Source organism: Littorina saxatilis, linkage group LG3, assembly GCF_037325665.1.
Source record: "Littorina saxatilis isolate snail1 linkage group LG3, US_GU_Lsax_2.0, whole genome shotgun sequence".
In the NCBI taxonomy this organism is placed as follows: Eukaryota; Metazoa; Mollusca; class Gastropoda; order Littorinimorpha; family Littorinidae; genus Littorina; species Littorina saxatilis.
Genome location: NC_090247.1, coordinates 71,336,222 through 71,361,637, shown reverse-complemented (window position 1 = coordinate 71,361,637; position 25,416 = coordinate 71,336,222). Strand labels below are relative to the sequence as shown.

The following is a 25,416-nucleotide window of genomic DNA, read 5'->3' as shown; positions in this document are numbered from 1 at the left end:
GAATCTTTCAGACATTGTTATGAAACCTGAAGACCAAGAACAGTTTAACTCTACCACACAGTGTTGGATATGCGAACAAAGTCTAACACCAAACACAGACAATCCAATAGTAAGAGATCATGATCATGTAAGTGGGCAGTTCCGAGGAGCAGCACACAGCAAATGTAATCTACAATTAAAGTTTGATCCTAAGACTTGGAAGCTTCCAATCTTCTTCCATAACTTGCGCGGTTATGATTCACATCTGATCATGCAGGCAGTAACTGATGAATACAAAGCAAGATGCATTGCGCAGTCTTCAGAAAAGTACATGGCCTTTACTCTGAATAGTTTACACTTCTACGATTCTGCTCAACATCTGATGGGAACACTTGAGTCTTTATCTTCATCACTAACTGCTTTCCCAATCACATGTAAGTACTTTGACAGTGACTTAGTTAGAAAGGGAGTCTATCCATATGAATACATGGATTCGTGGGAGAGGTTTGATGAAGATGAGTTACCACCAAAGGATGCTTACTTCTCACGGCTGAAGGGTAAAGGTATAAGTGACGAAGACTATGAACACGCTAAGACTGCATGGAATAAATTAGGATGTAATACAATGGGTGATTATCATGATCAATATTTGTTGGCTGATGTTTGTTTACTTGCAGATATATTTGAGAATTACAGAAGAACATGTATGAAGCACTACAATCTAGATCCTTCACATTACATATCTGCACCAGGCATGAGCTGGGATGCATTTCTTAGATTTACAGGAGTAAAGATTGACTTGCTATCAGATCTTCCTACACTTCAGATGATTGAAAATGGACTACGTGGAGGAATCAGTATGGCTTCACACAATTACTGCAAAGCCAACAACAAATACTTGGACGACTTTGATCCTATGAAACCTTCTAATTACATCATGTATCTAGATGCAAACAATTTGTATGGTTGGGCAATGTGTCAGACGCTTCCACTTCGGAACTTTAAGATCTATTCAGGACCATTTTCACAATGTGTTGTGCTGACAATATTAAAAGCAGGCCCAGACAGTCGAAAGGGATGGATACTAGAAGTTGACTTAGACTATCCACTATCACTTCATGATCTACATAATGATTATCCTTTAGCGGCTGAGAGGTTAAAAGTAAACCCAAGAGAACCTCCAAAGCTGGTGCCCAATCTGTTTCACAAAAAGAAGTATGTGTGTCACTACAGACTGTTACAGTTTTACATTAGACATGGATTAATTTTGAAGGCTGTTCATCGTATAATTTTATTTGATCAAGAACAGTTTATGAAACCTTACATCATGAAAAACACAGAACTGAGAACCAAAGCCGCTGATGCATCAGAGAAAGACTTTTTTAAACTGATGAACAACAGTTGCTTTGGTAAGACAATGGAAAACCCACACAAGAGAAAGGATGTTAGACTTGTTACAAGAGAAAATGAGGCCATCAAGCTGACATCCAAACCACAGTATCAAGACTTTAAATACTTTCATGAACAGCTGTATGGTATCTTAATGAAAAAACTTGTAGTCAAGCTTGACAAACCAGTATTCATAGGCTTTACTGTGCTAGAGTTGTCAAAACTGTTGATGCTTGAGTTTTTGTATGATTATTTGAAACCAAGATATCCCAAATCGAGAGTACTTTACACAGACACAGATTCATTCTTACTTGACATTCCAGCGGATGACATTTACAAAGATCTAGAAGCTGAAAGTCCTGCAGTAAAAGGAAAAGATTCTTTTTATGACACTTGCGACTACCCTAAAGAATCACCATTGCACTCAAATGTTAACAAGAAGGTTATTGGAAAGATGAAAGATGAAATGAATGGGAAGATAATTAAGGAGTATGTTGGATTGCGTGCAAAGATGTACAGTGTTGCAAGTGAGAAAGGGGTGGTTAAAAAAGCAAAGGGTGTAAGCAAACAGGTTGTAAAGTCGAGCATATCGCATGATAACTACAAGGAAGCACTGTTTCAGAAGCGAGTGTTTCACCATGACAACCCTAAGATCAGTTCCACGCTTCATCAGATCAACACAACTATTGTAAACAAGAAATCTTTAGATGCTAATGACACAAAGCGCGTTTATTCATCACCAGAATATTCTTATGCAATTGGCCACTGGAGGACAAACGCGGCTCCAAATAGTCTGAGTGTGTAATAAGAATTTTTGTCAATCGGGAAAACCCGCTATGACAGCTTTGTTCTGACTGCAGCGGGGAAGAGAACGTTGCTTGTGAAAGGGAAGTGTTTGTGAAAGGGGAGAAGGCTTTGTTGAGTTTCAAAGCAGCCACCAAGTACACTTATCAAAAGCTTGAATAAAATAAACAAGTCAATTGAATAAGTTAACACTCGGCGGCCGCCTGAAAAGGCAGCCTAAAAAGTTTATAGTAGGGCGTTGAAGCAGGGTGAAGCAAAAACAATAACACAGCTGAAGCAGGGTGTTGAAGCAGGATGATTAAGAAGACAGCCAAAGCAGGGCAGGCGCAGCAAACCGTACATGCATGATCGTTACTATATTTAGAATCACGTCATTACTATTTTTGAAACCGTACATGCATGATCGTTACTATATTTAGAATCACGTCATTACTATTTTTGAAACCGTACATGCATGATCGTTACTATATTTAAACACTTGTCTAACAGTGCAGGTGCAGTGTGATACTTCTGTTGTTGCGCACAAACAAGCACTGTAAGTCTAAGACTGGGACTGTTGGAGCTCTGATGTGACAGGAATATGCGGCGTTTCTGACCAGTACTCTCTGTACTCTTCGATCTGGAGCATCTCTTCGATTTGTTTAAGTTTGCCCATGATAAAACTGATTGGCAAACCAACAGTGGTAAATCGCGGAAATGCATAAAGCGATCTAGCAACGGCGCGTAGTCTACGCGCATGAACATCGGAATAGCCAGTTTTTGCTTTCAACCAGTCAGCCCACGTTTCTTTCATTCTCCCTTCTTTTCTTTGCTTCTCCTGCCATTCTTTGCACATAATCAAAAACTGTCCAAACTGAATGTAAATTAAGATTTGTTGTGCGTCCTGTCTTTTGAGATTTCTCATCCCTTTTTGCAGTCTTTCTTCAATATCTTTTTCATTTACTGCTTGAGCAAAATAAGCATTTGTGAAAGCTTCTGTGGATATAGCATGGCTAACATCTGCTTGGTTTGAAACGAGATAGTGATGTAAATCACTTGGCGTTGTTGGTTCTACTCTCTTTTTCTTTCCGTCTTTTTCTTTGAACAAATCTTCTATCTTCCTTTTTGGTTTTTTGGGCAGTCTCATTATTCCTTCTGTTTTAGCCTTAACTGCTATTAAGGCCATCTGCTCAAAATATTTTCTATTCTCTTCTAGTACATGCTGTTCTTCTTCTGTCCAAAATTCTGATGGTGTTGGCGCTGGTAGTGGGACATTACAAGCTTGTTCCATGTCAGGTAGAATTAAAGTTGTTGACCGCCTAGAATAATCTAACAATTCTTGATGAACATTTTGCGATTCAAGAAGCTCTTTCTCTAATTCTGCGACATTCACCTTGTTAAATTAAGCACTTTTTTCACTGAAACACATACACGTCTTCACAGAACAGCACAACTGCGCGGTAGGCGCCTCCGGAATGAAATGACAAAATCACTAGGCTATGTTACTATCAACACCAAGTGTTGGGCGGACGTGACGTAACTGTTGCTATCACATGATTTAATCTTGTCTTGCCATTGGAGGAATATAGAAGACAGGCTTGCTGTTTGTTTTTACCAGATCAATACGGTAGTTATGGCTTGCCGACGACGGGCAGATTGGATCGAAACACACGCTGGCTGCAACTAGTTAATATTTCAATGGAAACTAAATTTAGCGTTGCACAGAGAGAAAGGGGGAATGTACGTTCTGGGTTACTGATTCCGACAGACCCGGCATTGGTTCAAAACAACCTTACTTTACTGTATTTTTTTTTGTATGGATTTATGCAGTATTTTTCTGATTTTGTCGCATGTTTCATTTTAGTAAAAGTTTAGTCCAGAAGCCTATTTTGCGTTAATATTTAGGGTCTGTCGGAATCGGTGAGCCAGAACGTACATTCTCCCTTTCTCTAGACTTAAAGCGCTCTGCTGTTAGAGGGGACAAAGCTTAAAGCAGCAAATTAATACACCGGGACCAAAATAACGTAAATGCAAACATTAACAAAATCGGTTTGCATCAACTCATTTCCATTCACAGGAGTGGTTGACAAAAGACCAAGAGCGCTTCATTCGAAGTTTATGACATCATAATAACGAGTGTGTTCAGGCGAACCCGCTCAGTGTTCACGTGAAGAAAGACTACACAGTGCAGAAGGTATTAGAGGTGCCAAGTAAACATAGAAAAATGTTCTTTGCTTTGATATATTAGATCAAGTCAGTGTGCCGTTTCAAACAAGCTCACTACTTGGTTCAATATTAAGTTACAAGTGCTTATTGTGTCAAAAGAGACCACACACACACACAGCCACACAGCCACACACACTGACACACACACACACAGCCAAACACACACAGCCACACACACACACACTCACACACCCACACACACAAACACACACAGCCACAAACACACACACACAGCCACACACACACAACACACACACACAGCCACACACAACACACACACACACACTACGGCACACACACAATTAGAGCCGCAACAAAAATATAGAGCCATTGTGTCGTAATCAATACTAAGTGAGTCGGTGTTACGAGCGTGTCCCTCAAAGCACAGCGTGTCACTTTGTCAGACACATGTAATGGGTGTCAGAGAAGATGTTGACTACCGTTCAGGAGTAAATCAATTCAACTTCACACTGCTAATTCATCCCCCTAGAAACGTCAATTGCGCCATTCCGTGCGCGACGGAGTCACGGTTTGCGGTCAACTACGGCAGGAAGGAACCAATATGGGAAACCCAGAGATTTGGGGAAACCTACAATCTGCAATTGTCAAGTGGCAATTGTTGTACTTGATAAGATGATACGCAGACTGAGACAGACACACCGATGCAAACAGACAGACAGACAGACGTACGCACACACACACACACACACACACGCACACACACACACACACACACACACACGCACGCACGCACACACACACACACCGTGCACACACGCACACACACACACGCACACACACACACGCACGCACACACACACACGCACACACACACACACACGCACACACGCACACACACACATGCACACACGCACACACACACTTTTTTTCTCCACACACCCACCCCCTTTCTGTTTCCAAGCAGCATGTGCTTTTACAACTCGGCAGCCCTGCAGGTAAGTAAGATTTTTTTCATTGTAATTATTCCTTTTATGCACTTCCAAAGTGCACTTGGAATGTATTGACAAGATTCGTCGGACCCAAGTCGGTAAATGATGACAACAACAGTTGATATGCGACTGTGTAATGTGTGCGCGAGTGCGTGTGTGTGTGTGTGTGTGTGTGTGCGCACGGTGTGTGGCTGAATGACACATACAACACAAACAATTGAAAAGAAAATACATCAATACAAAGCAAAATCACGGCTGCAGCTGTAAACATGGACGCATAACACTGTGTGTATGGTGGGGGGGGGGTGCGGTTGGTGGGAGGGTGGGGGAGGGGCGTCCGTCTTGCAAACAGCTATGCCACAGCAGTATAGACAGGTGTGGGAGCCATCCACTACCACCACAGCCATCCGCCCCCAATCAATTCACGTGACCGGTTGTGGCTGCAATTGCGCATGTGCAGAACAAAAGCGAGACTAAGGGGATTTTTTTTTCTCTCCAGAAGGCAGCAGTGGTAAACGAGGCGATCACATGTCATCGTGCGTTTGTCGGAAGATCACTGAGTATTTATGTCATCCGCTCAGAACTTAGAGATAAGACGTGCTGATATTATATGTTCAGAAGAGATCATTATCAAAACTCACTGAGACCTTTGTCGTTATGAAGAATGGACTGAAAGTCTTTCATGGAACATTCTGAACCGTGAGTAAATAACTTGAACCCTGGCAATACAAGTCAACGCCGGAATGGTTATACCGTGACGTGCCGATACTTTTTTGTTTAGAAAGATGAAGTGTTTGGGACAATTATTAAATACATGGAAATGCACAGCTGCGTTTGTTTGTTACACTGAAACTATACCAGCATATCAATCACCACCCGGGCATTATTTTATTCAACACTGAGAAACCTCTGTCACCGGGAAAGGAGACAGTCATGGTAGTGACTGTTTGAACGATAGCCTGTGCTTATGAATTAGTTTGCTACCCGATATAGCTGTCAAACTAGCAGAAGGTATTTGGTTTCAACAGAACTATTTAAGAGGAGTTACAACGAAGGCTTCACGTAGACTTGCTGCAACCAACAGTGGTTATCTGGATAAACTGTACCGAGTAACGAACACTTGGCGTACTCTCGAAAAAGGCCCGTGGAACTGATGTTACAATTTGAAAAGAGCGATCAATTAAGATTCATCAGAAGTGGATTAAACTAGAAGTGAAGTTATCATTCGCCTGTAGATTCACCCATTGTGACCGTGAAGATCAGGCCACAGGCGGAACTGAGGTATTGTCCACTGGACTACTACTATCACAGAAAGACTACTTTGTGATAGTAGTAGTCCAGTGGACGATACCTTCCGCCTGTGATCAGGCTCAAACGGAACTATAGAGGGTTATAGCTGAACACTGCTTCCGCAAGAGAAGGAAACTCAGAAACCGATGAACCTGTTTCAAGAATGTTGGCAAATATCATAAAAGAATAATTACACTGGATCTTTGTGATTCAATTTCCGTGAAAGTGGTTCTCGTCATTCAAGTCGTGTGCAAGCTACTGTTCGCAGCGAATAGGTAAGCGATTACTTTTCTTGTGTGTGTGTGTGTGTGAGAAACTCGGAGAGAGAAAGAGAGAGAGTTTTGATACCGAGGTCTGTAGATGATATGTGCATGTATTTGATTAGGCTTTTGCACTTTAGGCGCCAGCTTGTGCATGCCGCTTTTGCTGGGAAATGCAACAGTGCAAAGCAAAACCCTGGCTGTAGCTGTAACCAGGGACCTTTCTATGTTGTAACCAAGGATCCATAACCCTGTGCGTGCACGGTGGGGGGAGTGGGTGGGGGCTCTGTGGGGCTGAGTGGCCGGCGGTCTGTGATAGGCGGCTCCTATGCTTGATGTACTTGAGCACTATGATATCTTAACAGGTTTTGAGAGCCTCCTTTAGCTGCCACCACCACTCAGTTGCGCAGTTGAAGTTCAAAAGCAAGAATGAGGATAAGAAGCGCCGGTCGTGAACTTGAGTCACGCTTTTATTGGGAGAGGGGATTTTTGTGTCAGCCATTATGTAAGACATAACTGTCTCGATCGTGCTGATAATATTTACAGATGAGATTTGTTTTTGAAAGTCACTTAGGTTAGAGAAATGTGTCACATAAGACATCCGAAGGTCTCTCGTGGATCATTTAGGACTGTGACTGCGTTTAACGATTGTGAACCCGAGGAACGAACAACATGTAGAACACAAAGCGACATTTCCGGATGTCAGCATGTGGTGTACGCGTGAAATACAGTGCTTTGCTCATCCATAATGATGACACCGGACGGATGAAGTGCTTGTGTCAACTTAATACTGCAGACCCGCGCTTGTTTTCTTACTCGGCAGAAACTACGTGACTTGACATTCCAGCATCTCAGTCGTCGCATGGGCATGATTTGTTTTTAAACAGAAAACACTGCCAGAAAAGAGACAGGATTGGCACGAATGTCCGAACTGACAACTGAACAGCACTTTTTGTTTGCTCCTGCAACTGTTTATCACATGCCGAGAGTATTTTGTCTGAAAAGGCTTCATTGCTACAGTACTGGCTACAACCACAGAGATATAGAATACAAAAAAACAAGAAAGGTGGGTTGTTGGAACGTTTGTTATTGACAAAACAATACATTCACAATTATGTTATGTTTTATATATATATAATATATAATTATATATTGGTGAATATAATGGTGAATGTATTGTTTTGTCAATAACAAACGTTCCAACAACCTACCTTTCTTGTTTTTTTATTCAGAATTTTGGAACGTTGGCAGTCTTTTTGTTTTTGGATTTATTCACAGAGATAAAGACTAGTTCTATATCTCTGTGGCTACAGCCCATCAGACCGGTTATTTTGGTATTGCTAAGGCTGTGGACCAACAGCATATTATACTGAGAAACGAACACTTGGCATAGTCTCGAAAGAGCCCCACGGAACTGATATCTTATTCTGAAAAAGGAGCGAAAATTTAAGATTCACCCATTGTGACGGTGAACATCAGGCTCAAACAGAGCTAAAAGGGGATATTGACGAACACTGCTTCCAACAGAGAAGGAAACCCAGACCTCGATGAACCTGTTTCAACGATGTTGGCAAAGATCGTAGAACGGTGGATGACCTTCATGGTTAATGTTTCTTGAAAGTGGTTTCAAGTACGTCATTTAAGCGCAACTGAGATGCTTTTCTTTAGTAGAAGGCTCCTTTCGTCTCCAACTGAACCATACATGAACAACAAAGCTTCTGTTTGACTGAAACCAACGGTAAGCGAATACTTTTGTTTTATCGGTGTGAGTTTTAGAACCGAGGAGGTCCGAGGATTCAGTAATGCATGCATGAACATGTTTTGGCGTGTGCACTTTTAAACGCCGTCTTGTGCTTAATTGTTGTTACCAAACTCAGGGTTCGTACAGGGTTTTTTGTTCTAAAATTCAAAGACTTTTCAAGGACTTTCAAGACCTTCTGAAGAGAAAATCAAGCACCCTCTTGCCCTCAAAGCTCGCAATGAAATACTCGCTGGTAATTATACCCCCTTCTCGCACGCCGATTGAAATAATTTGATGTTCAAAAACTAATGATTTAATTTTTGTCAAAGGCGACAGATTCGTAATCGTAGCAGACAATGGTTTTGAAGCAGACATACTCAAAAGGGATTGTAGGTTACTGTTCAACTCTTTCTTTGAGGTTATCAAATAATAAATCATTGCAATTGTTTATTGTGCGCCTTGATTCGCCTTGTGGTGAGATATGTGCGCGTTATAAACTCTCGTATTATTATTGTGGGTGGTTGTGTAATCCGTTTGCAGCATTAGAGTTTTGAAGGACTTTCAAGGATCTTATCAATTTTGTAAGCACTTTCAAGGCCTTGAAACTGACCCCTCCAAATCCAAGCACTTTCAAGGATTTCAAGCACCTGTACGAACCGTGCCAAAGGCTGCATTTCTTTTGTCAACCTGGTTATCAGACATTGCCGTGCCTGCCTAATGCTGTAAAGTAGAAGGGCAATACAAAGCACATACTTGACATGTACACAGACACTCAGTGACGATACATAGAGATAGGCATTGAATACAGTGTTCAAGTGTTTATCGTTGTAACAGTCATACCGAGTTTTATTTGAATTCGTTTTGATAAGGGAAAGTGATCTTAACACTTGCATTTAGTTGCATCTTTCTGAGAGGGGTTTGAAGTAACCAATTTTGTCCACGGGTTTTTATCTCTTGGTGCATGTTTTCGGTTAAACTTCGTTCACGGTTCTAATCCCGGTGCATCAAACCGCCATGCTGATTAGCATTGATCTGTTACCGCCGGAGGGGAGAAAAACCCACTATTTGTAAAGGACGAAACAAAAACAGCAACACAAAATAAACAAAGATACACTAATTAATACTAGGTAACGTAGCTCGTGTCCGACAGCCTAACATTCAGAAAGGCCCACTGAGTTTATGATCTGAAAATTGTGTTGTTTGCGTTTCCGTGACATCGTCATTCAAGCGGAAACCAATGCACAGTTAGTGCATAAAGCGGCAAACGAAAGGGATTGCATGTACTTGAGGAAGGAGGAACCGTAGGGAGGGGGGAGGGGGGGTATCCATTGTGCCGTTAGGGGCAAGCGTACCAAGTGAGTCATTTTTTTAAGTGCGTGTGTCTAAAGGGGAAAAAAGAGCCACTGTGCCGTAATCAATATCAAGTGTGTCTATATTGAGGGTTTGTCGACCAGTCAAAGCAAAGGGTGTTTGTCTGACAAATGTCATGTATGTCAAAGAAAGTGCTGACAAGCCTTATAAATGGAGAAACGTAAATTGGGTCAAGTCATTTAATTGCGACGGAATCAATCTTAGTATGGATATGAGTGATAGTGGTGGTGTCAATATGGTCAACTGCATCTTGGATTACTCACATTTGGAAACCAAAAGTCCCTTTCTCCCTCTCCTCTCTCTTACTCCCCACACCACTCCCTTTCTGTGTCCATAGTGTCACGTGTGTTTCAACAACTCAACCAGTAGGCGGTAGGTAGTTGGTTTTTTTTTTAAATTGTTAAGTATTGTAATTGTAAACATTCGCTTCATGTAAATTCCAATGTGCACTGTGTGACTGTGGCTGCGAATAACAAACTTGACCGCAGAGCAAAAAGAACAAATATCGTTCAAACGATCCTCAATACAATACAAAGCAAAACACTACATATACTGTTAGGACGCAAACAGCGGCGATATGATGGGCGGCTACTATGCTTTAGCGGCAGTCCAGTGAAACCTGCAATGAAAGGACACCCTCGGGACCAGCCAAAAATGTCCCCATACTGCAGGTGGCCTGTCATGACAGATATATTTTGGTGAAGATAATAAACACGTGAAGCAGAAAAGGTGTCCTTTCACGGTAGGTGTCCTCTCATCGGATGGGCCTGACCTCGCAGGTACCTCTGTAAAGACAGGTATGAGAGCCCCCTTTCACCACCACCTGTTCACCACCGCCCTTCCCAAACAGTCATACGACTTGCAGGTGGCTGCAACTGCGCATGTGCAATCCCAAAACGAGACTGAATTAGGGGATTTTTTTCGTCCAGCAAAGGCCACGACCGAAGCTGCTGCGAATCGTGCCTTGTCGCAGTACATTTCATTCGAATCCGTTCAGTAAGACATAATTCGTGCCGAGAATATTTAAAGATGAGATCATTAAGGATAGACTCTGTTCAAGAGAACGTTGTTATATAAAATATCTGAAGGTCTCTCGTGGAACATGCTGGACTGTGAGCAACAAACTTGAATCCAAAGCAAAAATTCTAAACCTAAGTGATGTACTATACCAGACGTATCAATACTTGAATTCGGGCGTAAAACGGGTTTGTGACAACCTGATATGGAAAGCTAACTGTGGTTATTGGGAAACCAGCACCTTCATCGTCACCGAAAAGACCAACGTTTTTCAGTCTTTTTTTAACTGAAAAAGATAAGGGAAGGCGACAGCCAAGGTAAGCGGAACAACAGAACTAACAAGATGTCACACACCTGCCGAGAATACTGGGGGTCTTACCAGAACTGTCGAAGATGAATTATGCAGACTTGGAGTCTAACTGAGAGACACGATCGTGAATCAAATTTACATTTAGGTATGAGAAACAATAAATCATTAATTGCTTCCATAAAGCAGAGAAGTCCATGTTCCAACGAACCTTTTATTATTAATGGATATCGCCCTTCAATTCTTGCACTGTGCATGACGCTTGGAAAAACTCAAAAAACTTTCTTCTTTCGTCATCGAGACTCCATTATTCTACAACTACAAGCTGCTGTTGGACACCAAACGGTAAGTAAATACTTTTTTCACAGTCTTAGGTGAATTTTAGATGGTATCTTTGTATGCAGGAGCATGCTTCATACGAGCAGTTTAAACGGTGTGCGGTTTTGTTACTATATTGTTGCTTCGGTGCACTGATGCGTGATAGTCCCCCGCGTTTAAATGGCAGCCAAGAAGCTTTGATTGTGTATGTTCACAACACACAGACACGTCTTAAGACCTTGAATGGAACACACGTTTTATTCTGTGAAATGTACCGCCGAGGATTTGATTCCATTTTCTTGTACAAACAGTGGTAATGCGATATATTTTCATGACACTGTCTTTATTTCCCCTTTGAAACTGACGTTTCCTGCTTCAAGCTTTTAAAGATTAAATGTTTACTCGGCATTCGTTGTAGCCTGATTGATATAAGAACTCTTACCACAGGTAAGTAGCTGATATACGCGGCGGAAACATGCTGCACAAAAAATGCTTTTTACTCAACATCGTCGTGAAGACTATTGGTACAAATCCCTTTCACATCTTGGGTCTGTGTCCGTCATCAAACATCAAAGAGAAATCTCATTTCTTCCTGATTATGTTGTGTAGAAAAGGTAACATTAAGGTAAGAAGGATGCAAGTGGGACGGTTCTCAATATCCCGAGCAAAGAGCGAGAATACTCTAGCAACCTATTGATTGGAAACAAGAATTATCTCCGCCTAAAACAAACAACCCACAATGGCAAACATGAAAGGGTTAAAGCAGCCAGAATAGAACTGAGGGGAAAATAAGAGTTTATTAGCGAAAAATAACCCTCAATATGTGCAATGCGCATTGCTGAAGACTTACGGCGCTGACTGTGCAGTCTCTGCAATGTTTATGAATGTTCAGGTTTTTAATTTTTTTTAATTTAACCTCAACATGCCTACTGCGACCAAGGGCGGATCCAGGATCTTAAGGAAGGGGGGTCACACCCAAACTTTTTAGCACAAACTTGAAGGCGCGAAGCGCCTGAATTGAGGGCACTATAAGCACCCGAACATGCTTAGGGGGGTCCGGGGGCATGCCCCCCGGATTTATTTTTTCAAGGAAGCAAAATGCTGCAATCTAGGGCCACCTGACCTCAGAAACTGTCATTTGATCATCTCTCTCTCTCTCTCTCTCTCTCTCTCTCTCTCTCTCTCTCTCTCTCTCTCTCTCTCTCTCTCTCTCTCTCTCTCTCTCTCTCTCTCTCTCTCTCTCTCTCTCTCTCTCCCCTGAAGGGGGGGGGGGGGGGGGGGGGGGCGGGCCTCCTTCGCCCCCTCCTAAATCCGCCACTGGCGACTTATGTTAATGATGTTGTCGCATGCGTATTACCTCACTTGTTTACGCGCGCTTAACCCGCTCGGACCTTACTTTTTATATTTAGTCAAGTTTTGACTAAATATTTTAACATCGAGGGGGAATCGAAACGAGGGTCGTGGTGTATGTGCGTGTGTGCGTGTGTGCGTGTGTCTGTGTGTGTGTGTGTGTGTGTGTGTGTGTGTAGAGCGATTCAGACTAAACTTCTGGACCGATCTTTATGAAATTTGACATGAGAGTTCCTGGGTATGAAATCCCCGAACGTTTTTTTCATTTTTTTGATAAATGTCTTTGATGACGTCATATCCGGCTTTTCGTGAAAGTTGAGGCGGCACTGTCACGCCCTCATTTTTCAACCAAATTGGTTGAAATTTTGGTCAAGTAATCTTCTACGAAGCCCGGACTTCGGTATTGCATTTCAGCGTGGTGGCTTAAAAATTAATTAATGACTTTGGTCATTAAAAATCGGAAAATTGTAAAAAAAATTAAAAATTTATAAAACGATCCAAATTTACGTTTATCTTATTCTTCATCATTTGCTGATTCCAAAAACATATAAATATGTTATATTCGGATTAAAAACAAGCTCTGAAAATTAAATATATAAAAATTATTATCAAAATTAAATTGTCCAAATCAATTTAAAAACACTTTCATCTTATTCCTTGTCGGTTCCTGATTCCAAAAACATATAGATATGATATGTTTGGATTAAAAACACGCTCAGAAAGTTAAAACAAAGAGAGGTACAGAAAAGCGTGCTATCCTTCTTAGCGCAACTACTACCCCGCTCTTCTTGTCAATTTCACTGCCTTTGCCATGAGCGGTGGCCTGACGATGCTACGAGTAAAATGGCATTGCGTTCAGTTTCATTCTGTGAGTTCGACAGCTACTTGACTAAATATTGTATTTTCGCCTTACGCGACTTGTTAATACATTTAGTCAAGTTTTGACTAAATGTTTTAACATAGAGGGGGAATCGAGACGAGGGTCGTGGTGTATGTGTGTGTGTGTGTGTGTGTGTGTGTGTGTGTGTGTGTGTGTGTGTGTGTGTGTGTGTGTGTGTGTGTGTGCGTGTGTCTGTGTCTGTGTGTCTGTGCGTGTGTGTGTGTAGAGCGATTCAGACCAAACTACTGGACCGATCTTTATGAAATTGTACATGAGAGTTCCTGGGATATATATCCCCGGAAGTTTTTTTCTTTTTTTTCGATAAGTACCTTTGATGACGTCATATCCGGCTTTTTGTAAAAGTTGAGGCGGCACTGTCACACCCTCATTTTTCAATCAAATTGATTGAAATTGTGGCCAATCAATCTTCGACAAAGGCCGGACTTTGGTATTGCATTTCAGCTTGGTGGCTTAAAAATTAATTAATGACTTTGGTCATTAAAAATCTGAAAATTGTAAAAAAAATATTTTGTTAGAAAACGATCCAAATTTACGTTCATCTTATTCTTCATCATTTTCTGATTCCAAAAACATATAAATATGTTATATTTGGATTAAAAACAAGCTCTGAAAATTAAAAATATAAAAATTATGATCAAAATTAAAGTTTCGAAATCAACTTAAAAACACTTTCATCTTATTCCTTGTCGGTTTCTGATTCCAAAAACATATAGATATGATATGTTTGGATTAAAAACACGCTCAGAAAGTTAAAACGAAGAGAGGTACAGTAAACTGTACAATAGCCGCCATTTATATGTAATTTTCTAGAAAACTGTAAACACCACCATAAGCATTATGCTTGTTGTTGTTTACTCAATATGCGTTTTTTGTAAATAATGCACAAACGTTGAATAAAACAGTTTAAACCAGGTACAGTAAAGCTTGCTATGAAGCACAGCGCAACCGCTACCGCGCCAAACAGGCTCGTCACTTTCACTGCCTTTTGCACTAGCGGCGGACTACGTTCAGTTTCATTCTGTGAGTTTTACAGCTTGACTAAATGTAGTAATTTCGCCTTACGCGACTTGTTGTGGAATGCGCTATGTAAATCTGTGTTCATCCTACTTTTCTGTGGTATTTCATCTGAATACAATAGTGCAAAGTGTGCTATTTCGTTTTTGGATTTTAAACATGTGTATATCTATTCTTCTTTTGGACTAAAGGTGAGAGTTTTTACTTCATTTATCGTGTCTCTGGATCGTTTCTCATTTCTCCCTTTTCTAATTCGTCATTCCGATTTAAACTTCTGCCTTTGTTACCACCCCAACCCCTCATCGCACTCAATCCCCTTTAGTTTTTACAACAGTCACGTGACAGCTGTTTCATCATTCTTTATGTTCGATTTTAAGTGTTCTCTAAGTAAATTTACAACAACAACAACAACAACAACAACAACAACAACAAACGCACAACAAAACAGGAAATGTATAAATCTCCTACAAAAAATGTACATGTATTAGATTTGTACATTTACTGTTTCACTTGAGGATTTTTATGAATTTCCGAAAAATTCTAGGACATTTGTAAACTTCCTGAAATTCATATACACAGTTTTGTGTGTGTGTGTGGATGAATTGACTAAACAGGAATTGAAGGTTAGAGTAGAAAGAAGGTAAGATAAAAGAAAGGGGAAGCTAACACATGTAGGCTACTAGTACAACAAAATGTTTCTTAACCGCAATTTCATCAGAAATTCCCAACCTTGGGCAATTAATGATTCTGTATTCTCTATTCTGTAAACATAGAGATTCACACTTTTTTTCCAACAAGAATTTCGAGGTATAGTACTTTTTTTCAGTCCAAATAAATGTGGTTGAGGTACTCTCTCTCTCTCTCTCTCTCTCTCTCTCTCTCTCTCTCTCTCTCTCTCTCTCTCTCTCTCTCTCTCTCTCTCTCTCTCTCTCCCTCTCTCTCTCCCTCCCTCTCTCTCCCTCTCTCTCTCCCCCCTCTCTCTCTCTCTCTTCCTCGTTTAAAAAAAACCCATCTCGTTTGATTGCTTGCGGATTGTAAATAAAAATGTAACTGATCTTATCTTATATCATTTCCTTTTGCGCGCGCGCATTAACCACAGACAGTGCAAGCTGTCTGACGTCAGTTCGCGCCGTCTGTCTAGACCTATACACGCCAGACAGTGTGGGAGTTTTAAGGTCAATCATTGAGAGTTTTAACTCAGTTTAGGAACTGCTTGATAGGACGGGATACAACCTAGATCAACCTAGGTAGATTTTAGACCTATGAATCTGTCGCGTTTAGCTAATAACAAGAAATAATAATATACCAGCTAAAAAGCTGAAAATCGCACTTGTGTTTGTGTGTGCTTTTGTGTATTTTCTGTTGTCTCTTATGCTCAGGAGGAATCAGTGCAGTCTTCACAGAATTAACTAAGGCACAACGTTTTATGTTTCACGCTTCCCTTAGGGGAAAAACATCGATCACGGAAAGAAAATGATTATTCTTTTGCTCGAAAACACGGAAATCCGGATCAATGGGATTGATGTATAAACCTCGTAAACACTTGATTGATTAATCATTCATGACCGAGACCCCGAGGAACTTGACAGTGGTATTGTGTAGCCTTGGGACAGCCGTCATTCATTCACAGACTGCGGATCTTGGAAACTTTCCAGCGTCTCCTGTCAGCGATGCACCATGAAACTGTGCATCGTGTATCATGGAAATGTGTCTGTGTTATAATTACAAGGTTCTGGCGGACTGCAGAAAAAGGTAGGCGATGTGCATGATTTCTGTCTATGTTGAAATGTGTCTGTGTTATAATTACAAGGTTCTGGCGGACTGCAGAAAAAGGTAGGCGATGTGCATGTTTTCTGTCTATGAGTTCGTTTCATTCATGTTTTGGTGGGAATGATTTGACAATTGATATCAGCCAAGAATTTAGACTTGACGTGTGTCTAGTACTGCACTCATTTGTGTATTTGATGACGAGTATAATTGATCAAACGGATTTTGCATTGTGTATTCGTGTCTGTTCATTGTACAAGCACAATTCTTATACCCCTTGCGAATATCATTTGCAGTGATAGTCAAATTTATTATTATTTGCATAGGTAGATGTTTCACATATATATTACTTGAATGGACAGATTTCTCACTGATAATTTATTGTATGAATATAAAATTATGACTCCAGTGGTGGGTAAATATTGCAAAAAATTCGCGGACTCTCTATCTCGGTGTGTGTGAGTGTGTGTGTGTGTGAGTGTGTCACAAGGTGTCCAACCGAGCACTTCAGACATTCCACGAGATTAGGCGAGGGAGGTGGAGAAAGGGGGTGGGGGGTGGGTGGGTCGGGAAGATGCATCAAACCGGAACTGTTCAGTCACCAAACGAACAATTTCGGTATATGAGTCGAGTAGGAGCATTCAACTATGAAACCGAAACTGTTCGGTTTCGGTTTGCTATATTGAATGCGCCAGAAGTTTAAATGCGAAACGTATCCGGATAGTCACTCTATTGATTATTGCATCGTCGATATCTTATCATTTATGAGATCATTGTGTGGTGAGGTATTCGATCAGCACTTCACATGAAGCATTGTGAACGTGGAAAGAGGAAGTGCGGTTTTGACCGCGAAGGAAACCAGACTGGGAAGTGTTCCGAGTAAAAGTTCAACATGTTAGCTTCCGAATGTGGAGTGCGAGGAGGCTAAATTCAAAACTGTCATTTTTGCCACAAGGCTGGCACTCCCTTGCCCCCGCCCCTCGGCGAGAACCAGCTTGCGGACAGGATACAACCGAGGTAGATGCTTTTCATGCGAGCCTATATTTGGCAATGAAGGAACCAAGTTTCCATATAGGGCTCTTAGGCCAAACAAAATAATAGGTGTGGTTACGGTAACATAGCCAAAAACAATAGGGTAGGAAGGTAGGCAATCACTTTTTTTTTTTTAACTTTTTTTTCTAATGTGTACAAATTAAACCTACTTGACAGGGAAATAAGTGTGCGACTCGGGCGCTTTCGCTTTCATTGCGTTTTCTGCACTCGTTTACTTGTTTTTTTGGTGGTTTTTTTGACAAATGTAATAAAAAGTTATAGGGTCGACCCCAAAAAATAGGGTAGGTCGGGTTACCGTAACCACACCTATTTTTTTTTTTAGGCCTTACGTACGTGTGTGCGTATGCAAACTTCCTGTTTTCTCTATTGCTCAGGATGAATAGTGCACGTTCACAGAATTAACTGAAACGTAAAACCTAAACCGTAATGTCTTGCATTTCTCTAGAGGAAACCAATCGCTAACAGAAAGGAAACGATTACGTAAACAAGGAAATCCGGATACATGGGGTTGGCTAAACACTTGCTCTTTGTCCCTGTTTACAACTCGATTAATTATTCAGGGAAGACTGAGATCACGAGGGGACGTGTTAATCGGTGTTGTGTCAGTAGCGTCACGTGCGCTATAGGTGACAGCCGTCGTCATAGTCACAGATTGTCGACCTTGCACACTTTCCAGTGTCTGGTTTCTGTGACATGATGCATTATGGGAACGTCTCTGCATTATTAGCTGTTGGAAGACTGCATATATACGAAGCAGGTAACGGTTTTTTTCTATCGATGATTCATTCATGGTTTGGTTGGAAAGTTTTTATCAGCCGAGAATTTTTATTGGTGTGTGAAATATGTGCCCTGCGTTGGTACTTGTAGACAAGTATGACGTCTATAGAATATTCTATTCGCTTCTACTGACGATGAAGTGTTGGCTTATATATTATCTGTCCGAAAGCTAGATTCATTGTTCATGCACAAATCCTGGACAATGAACTGATTTTTATTTTATGGATAGATGGCTCCAGTAGCAGCAAGATCACCCCCATCCACTCCCATCCCACCCACCTCCAAAAAACACCAACAAAACTAAAAACTATAGTCGGTCGGGAAACCAGAAACACTGTTTTTTTTAAACCCTGAAATGTCTGTGAATATTGCCATTAAATTCATAATGCTACGTATGTAAGTATAAGTACCTGCCGCAGACAATGATTGTAAATAACAGCGTCTTAATCATGAAATTAAAGTAGTGCACGGGAATCACAGAGTTTTAGAGTGATGCAGTTGCGCATGTATAGGCCAACATGATCAGCTTAAAAGGTATCGAATCGTTGAGCAATGCAGACATATACATACAGATACTACAGTTCAACAGTGGGTACTTAGGCCAAAACAAAAATAGGTGTGGTTACGGTAACATAGCCACAAAAAAATAGGGTAGGAAGGTAGGCAATCACTTTTTTTTTAAACTTTTTTTTCTAATGTGTACAAATTAAACCTACTTGACAGGGAAATAAGTGTGCGACTCGAGCTTTCATTGCGTTTTCTGCACTCGTTTTCTTGTTTTTTGTGTGTTTTTTTGACAAATGTAATAAAAAGTTATAGGGTCGGCCCCTAAAAATAGGGTAGGTCGGGTTACCGTAACCACACCTATTTTTTTTTTAGGCCTTACAATTCTCCACGAAGGGAGTGGCTCATTTTGTTGAATTAATTTGGTTGCTTCTAAGGTACCATAGACTATTCAGTTCAGCACACATTTATTACAATCTCCGACCAAGTTTTTTGTGTAGATATATGTATCTACTGACCAAGCCAGTTATTATGTTGTAAACAGGTCCAGATCCGAGTTAAGACGTGACGCAACACGCCGGGTATTGAAGAGCACACCGCAAAATTGGCACGCTTCCAAACTGAGCTGGTGAAAAAGATACTAAGCGATGTCATTCTAGACATCCCGGAAAACAACGCGAGGTTTCGCGACTGCGTTAAATATAACTTGTTTCATTCCCAGACCCAGAGGTCTGGGTTATGCGAAGGCATTTGCCTGTGTGAACGGTGACATTCCGGAACTAATTTTCGGCAAACTTAGTTGTTTGCAGCAATGTATTTCAATTTGTTTTTCATTATTTCTTGAAACTGTTAGTGCATGATGCAAAATTACACTATAATAGGTTATATAATACCAAGAAAAACTATCTCAGATCTCACACGCTAAAAATATGACAAAAACCAGCAGAGCGACATCAATCGCAAACCATCTAGCTTCCGGTGGTGTTATGCCGCTACGGTAAGCGCTTAGTGTGCAGACTGGAGCAGACGATACAACAAACACAGAGTAAAGCAGACGACACAGTGTTACAGCATGATCAAGGCAGCTACGATTTTATTCCCATACCACTCAGTGATCGCCCACTGAATGACACATGTATTTACTTTTGCTAGAATAGTAATTTCGTAAATCATTCGTTTATGTTATTAGCAACAATCAGTATTTACATTTATTGCAATAATAATTAGCCAGGGGCTACACACGTCTGAAGTCAAAAATCGTGTTGTGTGTTCAATTGGTCAGTTTTGAGATTTTGACATATTTATACCAAATAATCCTTTCTCATTCAGGTTCAACCGATGTTTTTCACATAAAACACTTATTTTATGCAAAATAAAGGTGTTTCAAAACCAACTGTGTCAAGAATTTATTTTCATTGTGTGTTGAAATGCCAAAAATGCATTTGTTTGACTGTTAGTTACGCCAAATTCTCCCAACCCCGTTCCGACATGACACATACCGTTGGATTCAGCATTCTCTCCCCTTTCCCGCTGTCATTCTCTCTGTGAATGAGCTGGCCAGTTTTGATTCGGAACCTGGCACTGACAAGCGAGGTTTTACCTCAAACTATGGGGTTGGCATCGTCATTGATGTGGGGACTGGACTTGTGCTTGATTTTGAAGTGCTGTCAAAATTCTGCCAGGCATGTGCACTGAACAACAAAAGGAGGATGACAGAAGTGGAGAGAGCTGAATGGAGGAGAGACCACAAGCCTAGTTGTGAAACCAACTATGAAGGCTCTTCGAAAGGAATGGAGAAGGAAGCCGCCCTTCGTTTGTGGGGAAGGTCAGTGCGCAGAAACAACATGCGTTATACCAGAATGCTTTCAGATGGTGACCCTGTGGCCTTCAAGGCAGTGGTTGATGCCAACCTCTATCCGGTTGAAAAGCTGGAGTGTGTCAACCACTGCGACAAAAGAATGGGGACGGCGCTGAGAAAGAAGGCAAAGGAGGAGAAGCTTGGTGGACGTCATCGTGGCGCCCTGACTGCAAACGCTTGCACCATTCTGCAGTCCTACTACAGGAATACCATCATGAAGAACTTGGGCAAACCTGACAAGATGAAGGAGGCCATCTGGGCATCTTTTTTGCACTGCTCATCCACAGACGACAACCCTCAGCACCAGCAATGTCCAGTAGGCGCCGACTCCTCGTGCTTCTTTCAGAAGGCCGTGGCAACTGGACAAGAGCCGCCACCACACAAGGACAATGTGGGGACTCCACTGTCAGCTGATGTGGCCAGAGCAGTCAAACCCATCTATGACAGGATGTCAGACGTTGGTCTCATGGCCAGAATCAAGCATGGCAGAACGCAGAATGCCAACGAATGCGTCAACGGACAGATCTGGGCGCGCTGCCCCAAAACTGTGCATGTGGGCGCCAGTCGGGTGAATGCAGCTGTTGCCTCAGCTGTGTCCCATTTCAATCAGGGATGTTCCCACCTCTCCCATGTGATGAAGCAGTTGGGTGTTACACCAGCTGAGGGCCTGAAGGACTACCAGGTGAGGCAGGACCGAAGGCGGTGTGACCAAGCTGAACTGGCGGCCCAGCCGGAGAGGAAGCGGTCCCGAAAAGACAAGAAGAGGGCCAGCAAATCCAGGACAGTGCAACAGGAGAGAGAAGGACAGACCTATGGCCCTGGGATGAACTGAGCAGCTTATAGTATTGTAAAGTGTGCACATTTTGGCCATAAAGGAAGGTACTGTGAAGCTTGAATTATTTTTCGTGTTTGTCTTGGTTTTTCTCGAAAGTAAAAATTCCGCTAGAATGGTACTCTTTGAAGGCAAATATTTCAGGAATGGTGCATAGAACAGTGCTGAAATTTGGCACACACTTGCAGGAGATCATGTTGATAATGATGACGCATTGGCTTTAGGTTACCTTTATTCATATTTTTATTTTGGGATTTTTCGTTTGGTATTTCTGAGTTTTCGTTCATAACGTATTTTGTCATGTATATAAATTATGTGATGCGGGAAAAAAATTCTACAGGAAATTCACAATGACAATGCGTCATCATATTCACCAAGCATTCTAGAAAGCAGGAAAACAAACAGAAATAGTTGAAAGAGTCTGGTATGGCTTGGATTTATTTTTAAAATTTGTGTACGTTTTTGTCAAAATATGGCCGTCAAAGTCAACATTTGCATGCAAAACACTTTTTTTCTGTTTGTCTGTTATTTTGAACCCCTTTTTATACTGTTGTGCTATTTGTAACATTATATACCCCCTAAACAATTTTCCACTATTGTGTGTAGCCTTGTCACCATGTACTTTCTTTCACATTTTGTAGTTTTCTATCCCATGATTCGTTGTTGACAAATACATGTCATTCCATTAATCCTATCCATGTGTTGCATTGTTGTGTAAGATGACTGAGTGTGTGCAAGAAACCACTTTGACCATTCACCTACAAATTACATGAAGGAACGTCTGGGAACCTGCTGATTTGAATCAGCACATTTTCTTGTTATATTTGCCGCCACAAATATAGAGCTGCCGCAGACAGACAGTGTGCTAGTGGCAGCTACAGGGGTCTCGATCTGTTCCTTGACTGACGCCCATAACGTATAGCATAATTATATCTTCACACGGTATCAGGCTACAGAGAATGTTGTGACATCGTATTTCACAGTTCACCTGGAGCGTTTTGGATGTGACAAAAGCAAAGTGTGTGTTCGTCAGTTTGTCAGTTGTCGACGGTGTAATGGCTCATCAACATGCTCTAATGACTTAGTGGTGTGTGATTTATTCCGACGACACGCATTTTATTTTCGCTTGAAATGAATTCCTTCACGATAAAAGCTGCAGGACAACAAAATACAAAAACAAAAAATCGGTCAACGACGCGTGTCCTTGCACAAATCCTAAAAATAAAATCTTGCCAAATATTAGAGAAACTATGCATCCAAAAACTCTGATGACTTTGATTCCCTTTGGTGAACTGCTTAATGAAGCGGAATGTGTTGTGTAACTTTCATGGAGTTGAGTGACTTATCATGCCTGGTGCTTTTGCCGGAGAAAGAATCGCACCGGCAAACAAAAAAGGAAGACAAATGATTATGCTCTCCGACATGGAAATTCCAATTCGATGGATAACCCTTGCCTCATAAGTGATAACCATCTCGACACCACAAATACATTATTCATGAGCTGAGATCTTGAGGAACCTTTTTGTATAAGTGTTGTGGCGCGCGCGCGCGCGTGTTGTGATTCAATTTTTCAAATACACAATATGGACTAGCTAGTGAACTTTCAAGTGTGTAGTTTGTGGGGCGGTCCATGGACATGTTTGTGTTTACAAGGTGTTAGCGGACTATGGACAAAAAGGTTGGTCGAAATGCTTTTGTGCTTGAACATATATTGCATAATTACATGGCTCGCTTATGTTACTTATATATGGATATACACTGCTTTTGTTTTTTGCTTTTTGTATGTGCACTGATAGTATGTACATTCTTCTTCTTCTTCTTCTGCGTTCGATGTTGATGGCCGTGCTAAATCCTCAGACCAGTGGCTGTCAGGAAGTCCGCAGTAGTATGTACATTAATATTGCCTGAATGGTTAAATGTCTCACATATATGCTTATTAGGCCAAAAAGAAAATATGTCTGTTTCCGGTAACCCGACCGACCCTATTTTTAAGCGCCGACCCTAAAGTTTGTTTTCGCTTTTCGCACCAAAATAAAAAAAATAAATAAAAAAATGAAGACAAGTATACTTTATTTAGTTTCAATATATCTAGGTCAAAAACATGTGCTAAATAATTGTAAGTAAACTAAGGAAGCGTTTAAAAAAAACCACGTAAAAAGACGTTAACAAAACGTAAGAAAAAGTTATAAAATTTTTTTTAAAAAAGACCGACCGACCCTATTTTTTTCGGCGATGTTACCGGAAACAGACATATTTTTCTTTTTGGCCTTACGTGCATGGGTATTTCAGTGTCTCATCGGAGTTTTGCTTGGATAGATGTCTCAAGTTCTAGGAGAATGTTTATTAATTTGTTGACTGAAAATAATACATGTGAAATAAAAACAATACGTACATTGCTGACTTCCAAAGAAAAAGTTCCCAAATCACAGTTGTTGATTTCAACACCCTTCAACCTGTTTAGCTAGGCGAATCGACCGTCGTATTCACGGGGTCTTGTTTCTGCAACAGAGACAAACACACACACACATGTTAAAAAGAAAAGAATAAGTTGCGAGTTTATGCTTGAAAAAATGTGACCAACACAAAAAAGCAAGCCAAAAAGCAGGTTGCTCAATGCAACATGACCGTTTCAAGCCAGCAGGAAAGCTAGCGAAAGAAGCAAAAATAACAGAAGAATATGAGCAAAAGCGCCCGGATTGAATATCAGCACAAAGGATTACGAACACGAATTGTGGTGAGACTTTCTCTCTTCACAATTACACAAGACAGGGGGCCCGGGGATAAAGCCATACACCATTTTTCGAAAAACAAAACTTCGGACCGAAATTATAAAATAAAACAGTCCGTGTCATGATTGTTGTACGTGGCACCAGTCAAGTCCACATTCCATTGCTTTCACATGCAGTATTACAGTCAGCACAAAGAAAGATCGATTGGTATATTCTTTAATTTCAAAGTAACTGTCGGAGTATAGGGATAGGAACTTTTGATCAATGATTTATTTCGGAGCTACCGAAGCATTGATGTAATCAGCGGAGCAAAGAGGATCGATCAATATGCAAATCAGTTTGACGATGCAGCTCTAAATTCCTCAACAAAAACACAGATAGATATACAAACAAATTATATAAAAAAAAGCAAATTGCTATGTTATTTTGTGAACTCAAATACGCAACATATATGTCAAAGCCAATTTATTCTAAAAACGAACACACGCAAATAAGAGTTTATTCCCAGACGTATGGACCTTTCATAGTCGAATTCAACAGTTAAGAACTTGATACTTGGAAAGCTTTCATTGTGTGAAATTCAAGGCATCCTGGTTCTTCACATTATCCTGGACGTTTTCCTTGAAGCTCATTCCGACTGAGTCACCATCGTGATGCGCATAAGCATGTCACATTGTGTGGATTGTAATTGAATATAATTATGTTATCATGAAAGTGATCGCTGGCAATCTTCCAAACAAGGGAGGGGTAGCTCACACGCACAGATACATTTTGTATTGAATACAATGGCTTATTCTTTTTTGTATACAACTTCGTCAAAAGGAAGAACAAGTCAATAGTGAATAATGTATGGCCTAAAAGGATCGATGGACAAGGAATGAAAGAAAGGGTAGATGGGTAGCTGACACCGGCTGGTAAACATGTATTGTGAATTACCGTTTGGTTTGAAACTACAGTGCTTTATCCAGATATTTAATTTCGGTTGACACGCAACCCGTTC

At 40.9% G+C, this 25,416-nt stretch overlaps 1 protein-coding gene and 1 long non-coding RNA gene across 9 annotated transcripts in view; one reads left to right on the top strand and one right to left on the bottom strand.

Annotated features, from left to right (window-relative positions):
- The window catches only part of LOC138963163 (baculoviral IAP repeat-containing protein 3-like), an 81,933-nt gene extending 57,726 nt beyond the window's left edge, over positions 1–24,207 (bottom strand). For all 4 annotated transcript variants that reach the window (XM_070335195.1, XM_070335196.1, XM_070335197.1 and 1 more), the window contains exon 1: positions 24,080–24,207. The gene's annotated coding sequence lies outside the window, so the exon portion shown is untranslated. The remainder of the gene's footprint in view (positions 1–24,079) is intronic.
- Positions 5,723–25,416, top strand: part of LOC138963170 (uncharacterized) — a 71,731-nt gene continuing 52,037 nt past the window's right edge. Inside the window, exon 1 of one of the 5 annotated variants that reach the window (XR_011454739.1) lies at positions 5,723–6,026. This is a non-coding gene — a long non-coding RNA (uncharacterized lncRNA). Of the gene's footprint in view, positions 6,893–15,888; positions 16,649–22,554; positions 23,366–25,416 lie in introns of those variants that run through there. The other 4 variants (XR_011454735.1, XR_011454736.1, XR_011454738.1 and 1 more) reach the window with 4 other exon arrangements.